We start from the raw sequence: 11733 nt of genomic DNA, 5'->3' as shown, positions 1-11733 counted from the left end.
TAGAGACGGAGCGCAAGCTCGGGTTAGGGAAGGATGGGGAAGGAAATCGGCCGTGCCCTTTCAAAGGAACCATCCCGGCATTTGCCTAAAACGATTTACGGAAATCACGGAAAACCTAAATCAGAATGACTGGAGATGGGATTGAACCGTCGTCCTCCCGAACTAGACGTAATTGACTTCAGTGTGTGATGTAATATAGACATGGTCTTGATTACCTAAGCTAATTTAAAAAGGCCTCTAAGTGATAGGAGAATAGTACGATAACATCGCTGTATTCTACACGTAATGTGGTACAAGTACATATAATCGTCAACGATTTACTCGTTCTCAACTAACACGGACAAAAAAAAAAAAAGATGGGAGACGACTGTTTGAGGGTGCTATGTACACCCGATTTGTATGTTTAGGAAAAGTCACGGCCGATCCGATTATTAGAAACGAACAAACATTGCATTTACTGTGTCAACGTTGTTCACGGGACTCTTAACTCAACCAAAAATTTCTTGTGTTGCATGTCACAGGAATTACGAAAAATCCTGACGTAAGCACCGAGGCCGTGTCTGAATGGGCTGTGCAGAACGCGACGTGAGTGCGCCTTGATTGTCGGCAACCCGTCTCACCTGGATGTATTAGTAACAGACCCTAGCCATCGATTGTCACTTGTCCTCAAAAGAGACGGAAATTTATAATTACAGTTATTGTTAATCGGTTGGCGGGGAGGGGAGGGAGAGGGCGCGTGAATTGGTCCACTACATTTATCTCCAGTTTACGATCTACTGTGATGGCCCGTTAGCTCAGTTGGTTAGAGCGTCGTGCTAATAACGCGAAGGTCGTGGGTTCGATCCCCCCACGGGCCAACTATTTTCTCTTCCGGCAAATTGTCCACGTAAGATGCACGCTGTGTGCGGCACGAATGAAACTACGAAAATATTCGGAATACCTCTGAAATGAGTTCAACTCATGGTTCAGAGTCGGCTGTTTCTTTTTTATTATTATTATTCTTTCAAAAGGCCATGCCATGTCTGTGTAGCCACATCTTCATCTCTTGAGCAATCCTCCCATCTCACTGATCATATTTTTTAAGCAATCGAAAATGTTTTGTAAAAGAATATCGTGTCTAATTAAGCGTGCAGTGAGTTTTGTTTTGCGTTGCTCTATGATTTTCAATAGTTCTTTCTTCCCTCCTTTTTCTTGTACAACCATCTCATTCATTTTTCTTGTAATTCTCATCCAGAGCGACATTTCTGCACCTCCGAAGAGAGCTTTCTGCTGCTTTCCTAACGTCCAGGTTTCACATTCGTATGTGAGGACACTTAACTCAAAAGTCTTTACACAGATTTTCTTCGTGTGGACATTTATATGGTTGCTCTGTAGGAGGTTCTTCTTGCTTTGGAAGGCGTTCTTGGCCAGTGGTATTCTTTCCTTGATTTCCTTGAGACATCTGTTGTTTTCCTCCACATTGCTGCAGAAACAGTGAAATTCTGTTACTACCTCGATTTCCTCACTGCTTTATTTTTATCTCAGTCTTACCTCCTCCACCTCCTTTCTTGCCCATCAACAATTATTTTGTTTGCTTGGTTTTTATTTTTAGTTTTAGTTTCCGTTTCCGTATCTCTCGATTCAAGCCCGTAAGCGTTATATTTAGATCTTTCTCTCAGTCCGCCACTATTGCAATGTCACCGGCAAATCAGATGCAGGAAATATGAATACCGTTACATTTCATTCTAATGGTCTTTTCTTTTATTGTTGTTGTCTTCTCAGTGAACATATTAAATAAACAAGTTTTTTGAGTGCACCCCTGTTTTCTCATTAGACGAAATTTGAGATTACTTCGTATGTCATGAGGAATTTTCATTGGCTACTAAAAAGAGTAAGTTAGAATACATTTAGACGCGTTTCCTGTCGTAGCAGTTTACATAAATTCAAGATTTATGAATGAGACAAGGTATGTGTCCTATCATCTTCGTATAACAGCCCACATCTCCAGTGCAAGGCAGAGAGTTCTTATCCCTGAAATTCCTGTCCAGTACACGTGTGGAGAACGAGAAACGTCGCAACCTGTGTATGGATGCTAGTCTGTATTTCCCTTTTGGTCTTTATACGCAAGGTACAGCGTTGGCAAAAAAATGCGCTGGAATTGGTCCAACGTGGAGATTCCACGACTGCGCACAAGGGCATCTTTGCATTATTGCGTCACTGTTCTACCAGTGGTTCTTAAACGAGCGATATGTCATTGTGAATAAAGAAATCGACTAGCATTAGGAAGAATCAGAGTTCGAATCCCTGACCGCCAAGGACGAGTCTTTCGAAAAATTGGACTATCTGCCTCCTACCCCAACCCAGTCCGATCCCAGCTTCTGTATCTGATTAGCTCGCTGTGGACTCTACCTTGAAACTTAATCGTCCGTTTCCTCCTAATGATTTCCACAGTAGTTTCTTGTGGCTGTTCGTAATACTTTACACTGACTGTTAAAACTACCAACAGTACATACCTAAATTTCTCCGACTTTTGTTTCTTATTTATATGCTTAATTTTAGTGACTTAAGACTCTTACCTGCAATAAATGTAGTAACACTTTTGCACTGTGCTGTATAAAAGAACAAACAGGCATGATCACTCAGTTGTACGTGGTACATCATCCACAAAGAGAACACGGTACAGATGTAATACTTTATTTTTATTGTATGGCACACAAAGCAACGTCTCGGAAGTTCTGACGGCTGACCAGTAGAAAGTGAAAAGGAGGGTGTCGTGAGTCTTTTCTGCAGATTGTAAACAAAGTGACCTTGTCCTTGAGGGTTCTGCATTTTTTTTTTGGCGGTGTAAATTTCCTGTGCTGGACAGGCTTTCGTAATTGTGGCAAAAACTTGCTTATATACTGCTAAGAGGACACAGACTAGTGCTGTGTTTAAGTGAATATTTTATAATTATGTGTCTACCAATGTGTTTCCTTCGCTACAGGTAATCTATCCACTTCATTTTCATATCTCTTTTGACACGTTTTAGTTTGACCAAGCTTTGAGAGAATTCCCTCCCTAGGCCCGACAAGACGCCTCCTGAGACGCGGCAAGGCAGGAGTAGACAAAATGCAACAGGGAATGACAATATTAATGTGCTAATAGTAAACTGCAGGAGCGTCTATAGAAAGGTCCCAGAACTGCTCTCATTAATAAACGGTCACAATGCCCATATAGTAATAGGGACAGAAAGTTGGCTGAAACCAGACGTAAACAATAATGAAATCATAAACTCAGATTGGAATGTATACCGCAGAGACAGGCTGGACAGTGAAGGGGGTGGCTTGTTTATAGCGATAAGAAGTGCAATAGTATTGAAGGAAATTGACGGAGATCCGAAATGTGAAATACTTTGGGTGAAGGTCACGGTTGAAGCAGGCTCAGACGTGGTAATTGGATGTCTCTATAGGCCCCCTGGCTCAGCAGCTGTTGTGGCTGAGCACCTCAAGGATAATTTGGATAATATTTCGAGTAGATTTCCACACCATGTTATAGTTCTAGCTGGAGATTTTAATTTGCCGGATATAGACTGGGAGACTCAAACGTTCATAACGGGTGGCAGGGACAAAGAATCCAGTGAATTTTTTTAAAATGCTTTATCTGAAAATTATCTTGAGCAGTTAAACAGAGAACCGACTCGTGGCGATAACATATCAGACCTCCTGGTGACAAACAGAGAAGAACTACACTCCTGGAAATTGAAATAAGAACACCGTGAATTCATTGTCCCAGGAAGGGAGACACAAGCAACAGAGCATGCACAATGTCGGCACTAGTACAGTGTATATCCACCTTTCGCAGCAATGCAGGCTGCTATTCTCCCATGGAGAAGATCGTAGAGATGCTGGATGTAGTCCTGTGGAACAGCTTGCCATGCCATTTCCACCTGGCGCCTCAGTTGGACCAGCGTTCGTGCTGGACGTGAAGACCGCGTGAGACGACGCTTCATCCAGTCCCAAACATGCTCAATGGGGGACAGATCCGGAGATCTTGCTGGCCAGGGTAGTTGACTTACACCTTCTAGAGCCCGTTGGGTGGCACGGGATACATGCGGACGTGCATTGTCCTGTTGGAACAGCAAGTTCCCTTGCCGGTCTAGGAATGGTAGAACGATGGGTTCGATGACGGTTTGGATGTACTGTGCACTATTCACTGTCCCCTCGACGATCACCAGAGGTGTACGGCCAGTGTAGGATATCGCTCCCCACACCATGATGCCGGGTGTTGGCCCTGTGTGCCTTGGTCGTATGCAGTCCTGGTTGTGGCGCTCACATGCACGGCGCCAAACACGCATACGACCATGATTGGCACCAAGGCAGAAGCGACTCTCATCACTGAAGACGACACGTCTCCATTCGTCCCTCCATTCACGCCTGTCGCGACACCACCGGAGGCGGGCTGCACGATGTTGGGGCGTGAGCGGAAGACGGCCTAACGGTGTGCGGGACCGTAGCCCAGCTTCATGGAGATGGTTGCGAATGGTCCTCGCCGATACTCCAGGAGCAACAGTACCCTAATTTGCTGGGAAGTGGCGGTGCGGTCCCCTACGGCACTGCGTGGGATCCTACGGTCTTGGCGTGCATCCGTGCGTCGCTGCGGTCCGGTCACAGGTCGACGGGCACGTGCACCTTCCGCCGACCACTGGCGACAACATCGATGTACTGTGGAGACCTCACGCCCCACGTGTTGAGCAATTTGGCAGTACGTCCACCCGGCCTCCCGCATGCCCACTATACGCCCTCGCTCAAAGTCCGTCAACTGCACATATGGTACACGTCCACGCTGTCGCGGCATGCTACCAGTGTTAAAGACTGCGATGGAGCTCCGTATGCCACGGCAAACTGGCTGATACTGACGGCGGCGGTGCACAAATGCTGCGCAGCTAGCGCCATTCGACGGCCAACACCGCGGTTCCTGGTGTGTCCGCTGTGCCGTGCGTGTGATCATTGCTTGTACAGCCCTCTCGCAGTGTCCGGAGCAAGTATGGTGGGTCTGACACAACGGTGTCAATGTGTTCTTTTTTCCATTTCCAGGAGTGTATTTGAAACAGTTAACGCAGGACAGGGAATCAGCGCTCATAAAGCGGTTACTGCATCGATGATTTCAGCCGTAAATACAGATATTAAAAAAGGTAGGAAGATCTGTTTAGCAAAAGTGACAAAAAAGTAACTGATGGCTCAACACAAAAGTTTTGTCTCAAGTACAGATAGTGGTGAGGATCAGTGGACAAAGTTCAAAACCATGGTACAATATGCTTTAGATGAGTATGTGCCAAGCAAGATCGCAAGAGAAGGAAAAGAGCCACAGTGGTACAACAACCGAGTTAGAAAACTGCAAAGGGACCTTCGCAGCAAACATAAAAACAACCAAAGCCTTGCAGACAAACAAAAATTACGCGAAGCGAAATGTAGTGTGAAGAGGGCTATGCGAGAAGCGTTCAATGAATTCGAAAGTAAAGTTCTATGTAACGACTTGGCAGAAAATCCTAAGAAATTTTGGTCTTATGTCAAAGCGGTAGGTGGATCAAAACAAAATGTCCAGATACTCTGTGACCAAAATGGTACTAAAACAGAGTATGACAGACTAAAGGCCGAAATACTAAATGTCTTTTTCCAAAGCTGTTTCACAGAGGAAGACTGCACTGTAGTTCCTTCTCTAAATTGTCCCAAAAATGACAAAATGGTATATATCGAAATACATGACAGAGGGATAGGGAAACAATTAAAATGGCTCAAAAGAGGAAAGGCTGCTGGACCTGATGGGACACCAGTTCGATTTTACACAGAATACGCGAAGGAACTTGCTCCCCTTCTTGCAGCGGTGTACCGTAGGTCTCTAGAAGAGCGTAGCGTTCCAAAGGATTGGAAAAGGGCACAGGTCATCCCAGTTTTCAAGAAGGAACGTCGAACAGATGTGCAGAACTATAGACATATCTCTAACGTCGATCAGTTGTAGAATTTTGGAACACGTATTATGTTCGAGTATAATGACTTTTCTGGAGACTAGAAATCTACTCTGTAGGAATCAGCATGGGTTTCGAAAAAGACGGTCGTGTGAAACCCAGCTCGCGCTATTCGTCCACGAGACTCAGAGGGCCATAGACACGGGTTCACAGGTAGATGCCGTGTTTCTTGACTTCCGCAAGGCGTTTGACACAGTTCCTCGAAGTACTTTAATGAACAAAGTAAGAACATGTGGACTATCAGACCAATTGTGTGATTGGATTGAAGAGTTCCTGGATAACAGAACGCAGCATGTCATTCTCAATGCAGAGAAGTCTTCCGAAGTAAGAGTGATTTCAGGTGTGCCGTAGGGGAGTGTCGTAGGGCTGTTGCTATTCACAATATCCATAAATGACCTTGCGGGTGACATCGGATGTTCACTGAGGCTTTTTGCGGATGATGCTGTGGTATATCGAGAGGTTGTGACAATGGAAAATTGTACTGAAATGCAGGAGGATCTGCAGTGAATTGATGCATTGTGCAGGGAATGACAATTGAATCTCAATGTAGACAAGTGTAATGTGTTGCGAATACATAGAAAGATAGATCCCTTAACATTTAGCTACAAAATAGCAGGTCAGCAACTGGAAGCAGTTAATTCCATAAATTATCTGGGAGTACACATTAGGAGTGATTTAAAATGGAATAATCATATAAATTTAATCGTTGGTAAAGCAGATGCCCGACTAAGATTCATTGCAAGAATCCTAAGGAAATGCAGTCCGAAAACAAAGGAAGTAGGTTACAGTACGCTTGTTCACTCACTGCTTGAATACTGTTCACCGGTGTGGGATCCGCACCAGATAGGGTTGATAGAGAAGATCCAACAGAGAGCAGCGCACTTCGTTACAGGATCATTTAGTAATCGCGAAAGCGTTACGGAGATGATAGATAAACTGCAGTGGAAGACTTCGCAGGAGAGACGCTCAGTAGCTCGGTACAGGCTTTTGTTGGAAGTTTCGAGAACATACCTTCACCGAAGAGTCAAGCAGTATATTGCTCCCTCCTACGTATATCTCGCGAAGAGACCATGAGGATAAAATCAGAGAGATTAGAGCCCGCACAGAAGCATACCGACAATCCTTCTTTCCACGAACATTACGAGACTGGAATAGAAGGGAGAACCAATAGAGGTACTCAAGGTACCCTTCGCCACACACTGTCAGGTGGCTTTCGGAGTATGGATGTAGATGTAGATGTTTTGCACATGTGGGAATGCAGCATTTTTCTAAACCAGTGTTCACTGTTCGCTGTAATTGATCCATCATCTATGCTTCAAGCAATGTTACTTGAGCACTATCAGGGATGAATGGGGAATAATTCTGGTGACGATACGAACTGCAGACGAGACCTTGATAAAGGTCGCATTATTATGGATCAGCATCTGTGCACGAGCATCACGGCGGTGTTGGTCGGCTGTTGTCGTCATCACAAGTGGAAAGTGGTTGAAGGACGGCGGAACCACTAGAGGGCAACAAGGTGATGGACGAACGTGGAGGTGAGGTGTAGAGCAGGCTAGGCACATCTGTAGCAGATCCGATGACAGAGTACGATGCTGGTTGTAATGTGACAACGTGCCGTCTAGTGAATGCCAGGCATAGTCAAGGCCCAACGGTAGAGAAAGTGGATGCTTATGCCATCTGTGGGCCAGAATCGAAGGCAAAGCGGAAATGCTTCCACCTAGTGGCAGCTAAATTAAAGAAGGCTACGTGGGAGATAGTGACTGGCTTGTGCTTCACTCTGACAGCGAAATAACAAGAGAATTAAACTAAACAATATTGTTACATCATCATCATCATTTAAGACTGATTATGCCTTTCAGCGTTCATTCTGGGGCATAGCCCCCTTATAAAATTCCTCCACGATCTCCTATTCAATGCTAACATTGGTGCCTCTTCTGATGTTAAGCATATTACTTCAAAAACATTCTTAACCGAATACAGGTACCTTCTCCTTGGTCTACCCCGACTCCTCCTACCCTCTACTGCTGAACCCATGAGTCTCTTGGGTAACCTTGCTTCTCCCATGCGTGTAACATGACCCCACCATCTAAGCCTGTTCGCCCTGACTGCTACATCTATAGAGTTCATTCCCAGTTTTTCTTTGATTTCCTCATTGTGGACACCCTCCTGCCATTGTTCCCATCTACTAGTACCTGCAATCATCCTATCTCCTTTCATATCGGGAACCTCAACCTTGTTGATAAGGTAACATGAATCCACCCAGCTTTCGCTCCCATACAACAGAGTTGGTCGACAGATTTAACGGTGCACAGATAACTTAGTCTTGGTATATGTAGTAAAAATATAAATGTAATATTACTTTAATTTATAAAAAAAACTGTAATTGAATATTGTAATGCTATGGTATGTTTAATTGTAAATAGAGAACTTGGCGTAATGTAAAATAATGTTTAGGTTTAGGGGGAATCCCTGAGAATGATAACAGTGTACAGGCTGGCACGTAGTGTTGGCAGTAGAAGAAAGTTAGCGTAGCTCTGAGGCAAAACAAGTGTTAAGTGGCGTAAAAGTGACTGCCGGTCTGTGCTACTGTAACGTTGCTAACAGGCCATTTACAAGTGAGTTGAAAACAGATATGGACTTCGTTTATCATATGGCTACAAGCTAAATGGACACTAAGGCTTGTAAGATGCGGTATTTGGACGGAGATGTGCTGTGAGCGGCAAAATAGTACGATTTCCCGGTTTCCCACTTTGAGGTACATGCATGGTGCAATGCTGTGTGAATTGCAACGAGTTGCTTGTGTCACGGGCGAGGTGTGAAGGGACCAGTTGCCACATCCAATGGCATATTGTGATCTCAATAACTGATGAGGTCCATTGGTGAGCTCACTTCGGTAGCAGCCAACTAGAAGTTATGTTACAAGAGTTATATTATGAACAATGGTTGTAATACCAACGCCATTACCAGCACATTTATATTTTGTGAATCAGTTTCTGTAATAGTCAAACCAAGTTATCCACAGTGTGTAAAGTTTGAAGGCAATAATAATTTTGTGGTTTAAATTGCATTCCCCGAGTGTGATTAATTAATTAAAGCAAATAACTCGTTATTACCACATATCCAGTGCTGCAACATCAGCGAAAAGTTATGGTGCGTGAGTATCGGCGTAGCTGTATTACAAGAGAAAATGGGCGGAATTAACGCCGAAATTGCCAGCAGACGCCGCTTCATGCAACGGATGGAAGATGCCAGGTACTGTGCCACCTTAATTACTGTCCAGCTCGATGTGGTGGCTTTTCAGTACATTGCCATCGTCAAAAATTACCCGGTTCCGTCAGAGCAACATGATTCTCAATTAGTGTTTTCAGTAACTAAACGAGGTGCAGTCAAGTTCTAAGGCCTCCAATTTTTTTTCTTCGGACTGGAAAGAGATAGAAACATGCGCATTGTTTTAAAATGAGGCCCCGTTCACTGTCAATACGTCCCAGAGATGGCAGCACCGTACGGCAGATGGAATTTTACAGCCAGCGGCGAGAATGGGAACTGTTTTAAATACTTAAAATGGCAACGTTTTCCTTACTTGAATAGCGTGTAATAATTCGTTTTCTGTTTTTGCGTGGTGTGAAACCAATTGAAATTCATCGACAGTTGAAGGAGACATGTGGTGACGGAGTTATGGATGTGTCGAAATTGCGTTCGCGGGTGCGACAGTTTAATGAAGGCAGAACATCGTGTGGCAACAAACCGAAACAACCTCGGGCTCGCACAAGTCGGTCTGACGACGTGATCGAGAAAGTGGAGAGAATTGTTTTGGGGGATCACCGAATGACTGTTGAACAGATCGCCTCCAGAGTTGGCATTTCTGTGGGTTCTGTGCACACAATCCTGCATGACGACCTGAAAATGCGAAAAGTGTCATCCAGGTGAGTGCCACAAATGCTGACGGACGACCACATGGCTGCCCGTGTGGCATGTTGCCAAGCAATGTTGACGCGCAACGACAGCATGAATGTGACTTTCTTTTCGTCGGTTGCGACAATGGATGAGATGTGGATGCCATTTTTCAATCCAGAAACAAAGCGCCAGTCAGCTCAATGGAAGCATACAGATTCACCGCCACAAAAAATATTTCGTGTAACCGCCAGTGCTTAAAAAAATGGTGTCCATGTTCTGGGACAGCAAGGGCGTAATCCTTACCCATTGCGTTCCAAAGGGCACTACGGTAACAGGTGCATCCTACGAAAATGTTTTGAAGAACAAATTCCTTCCTGCACTGCAACAAAAACGTCCGGGAAGGGCTGCTCGTGTGCTGTTTCACCAAGACAACGCACTCGCACATCGAGCTAACGTTACGCAACAGTTTCTTCGTGATAACAACTTAGAAGTGATTCCTCATGCTCCCTACTCACCTGACCTGGCTCCTACTGACTTTTGGCTTTTTCCAACAATGAAAGACACTCTCCGTGGCCGCACATTCACCAGCCATGCTGCTATTGCCTCAGCGATTTTCCAGTGGTCAAAACAGACTCCTAAAGAAGCCTTCGCCGCTGCCATGGAATCATGACGTCAGCGTTGTGAAAAATGTGTACGTCTGCAGGGCGATTACGTCGAGAACCAACGCCAGTTTCATCGATTTCGGGTGAGTAGTCAATTAGAAAAAAAATCGGAGGCCTTAGAACTTGAATGGACCTCGTATTGACAAGCAGATCTATATTGTTCTTTAATTAAGCGCCCAAGGATATTGCTGCCACCATAGTACACATTGTGCCTTCAGCACAATGCAGGCTCAATAACATTAAATTCAGTAATTACAGTTTGTGTAGTTTACATTAACCTAAAACAAGTCCGTGTGTTTATCATGTGTGTTTATGTATTGTGAAACGATTTCAGGCTGTGCTATTGTTTTAAATAAATAAAGTCCTTTCGCTAGGCAATACCAGACATACAGAATTAAGTGCTTCCCAGTTCGGTCACTTCAAAGAGATTATCAATGCTACTAATAATAAAATATAGACGTAAAAATAAGTTTGCTACGCGCCATTATCATTATTTATTCCAAAAATTCTGTGTAGTAGTTGGATCACAATAGGGTGTCTATTCAGCCTATTACACGCGAGAGCCGCTTTCCGGAAGTCCGATGCCGCATGGTTTAATAGTAATACAGTAAATTCGGGTAGTGGCACCGCATGGTACAGGCACAAATGTTTCGGAGCACATCGTTCAGCACACATTGTAACGAATTCCTATGTTTACGACGTTGCTCATCGAGCCATGCACGTTATCTCGCATTTCTAGCTGCTTCTCTCACACAAATATTGATAAAAATTGAGAAATTCAGGGTCGCCAGCAGCCCAAGTCCTTCCTAACAATTTAGAAAAAACGGAGCTGGAAAATTATTAATTTAATTACTTTAATAATTTTATTACAAGTACTCAAATTTCTTTAAGCAGCCACATAAATAGCACTCCATGTCGTGCATCAAGCAACTTGATTAATTCAGGAATGGAAATCAGAGTAAGGGGGTAAGATCGACACCAAGGAATTTATCTTTCACGTAAATTATTTATTGTAACTAAATATTTGGTTGCCCATCCTAACTACACATAACTGGTGCCTGACTCGAATTATTTAAGTAAGAATTACGTGAGAATGAAACAGAGCACAATTTAACTACAGCAAGAAGAAACACAGAAGACAGGGGTGGGAGACAATTATACTATCATCTCCTTTCCATTAATACCATAAAAATA

General features: G+C 44.0%; 1 non-coding gene across 1 annotated transcript; it reads left to right on the top strand.

Moving 5' to 3' along the window:
* The first annotated feature begins 783 nt into the window (after positions 1 to 783).
* Positions 784 to 857, top strand: Trnai-aau (transfer RNA isoleucine (anticodon AAU)). The gene has a single exon. It is a non-coding gene; the product is annotated as a tRNA-Ile (tRNA).
* The last annotated feature ends 10876 nt before the right edge of the window (positions 858 to 11733 follow it).

The sequence above is a fragment of the Schistocerca gregaria genome, chromosome 1 (genome assembly GCF_023897955.1).
Source record: "Schistocerca gregaria isolate iqSchGreg1 chromosome 1, iqSchGreg1.2, whole genome shotgun sequence".
NCBI lineage: Eukaryota > Metazoa > Arthropoda > Insecta > Orthoptera > Acrididae > Schistocerca > Schistocerca gregaria.
Note: the sequence above shows the minus strand (reverse complement) of the source record. Positions and strands in the feature narration are given on the sequence as shown.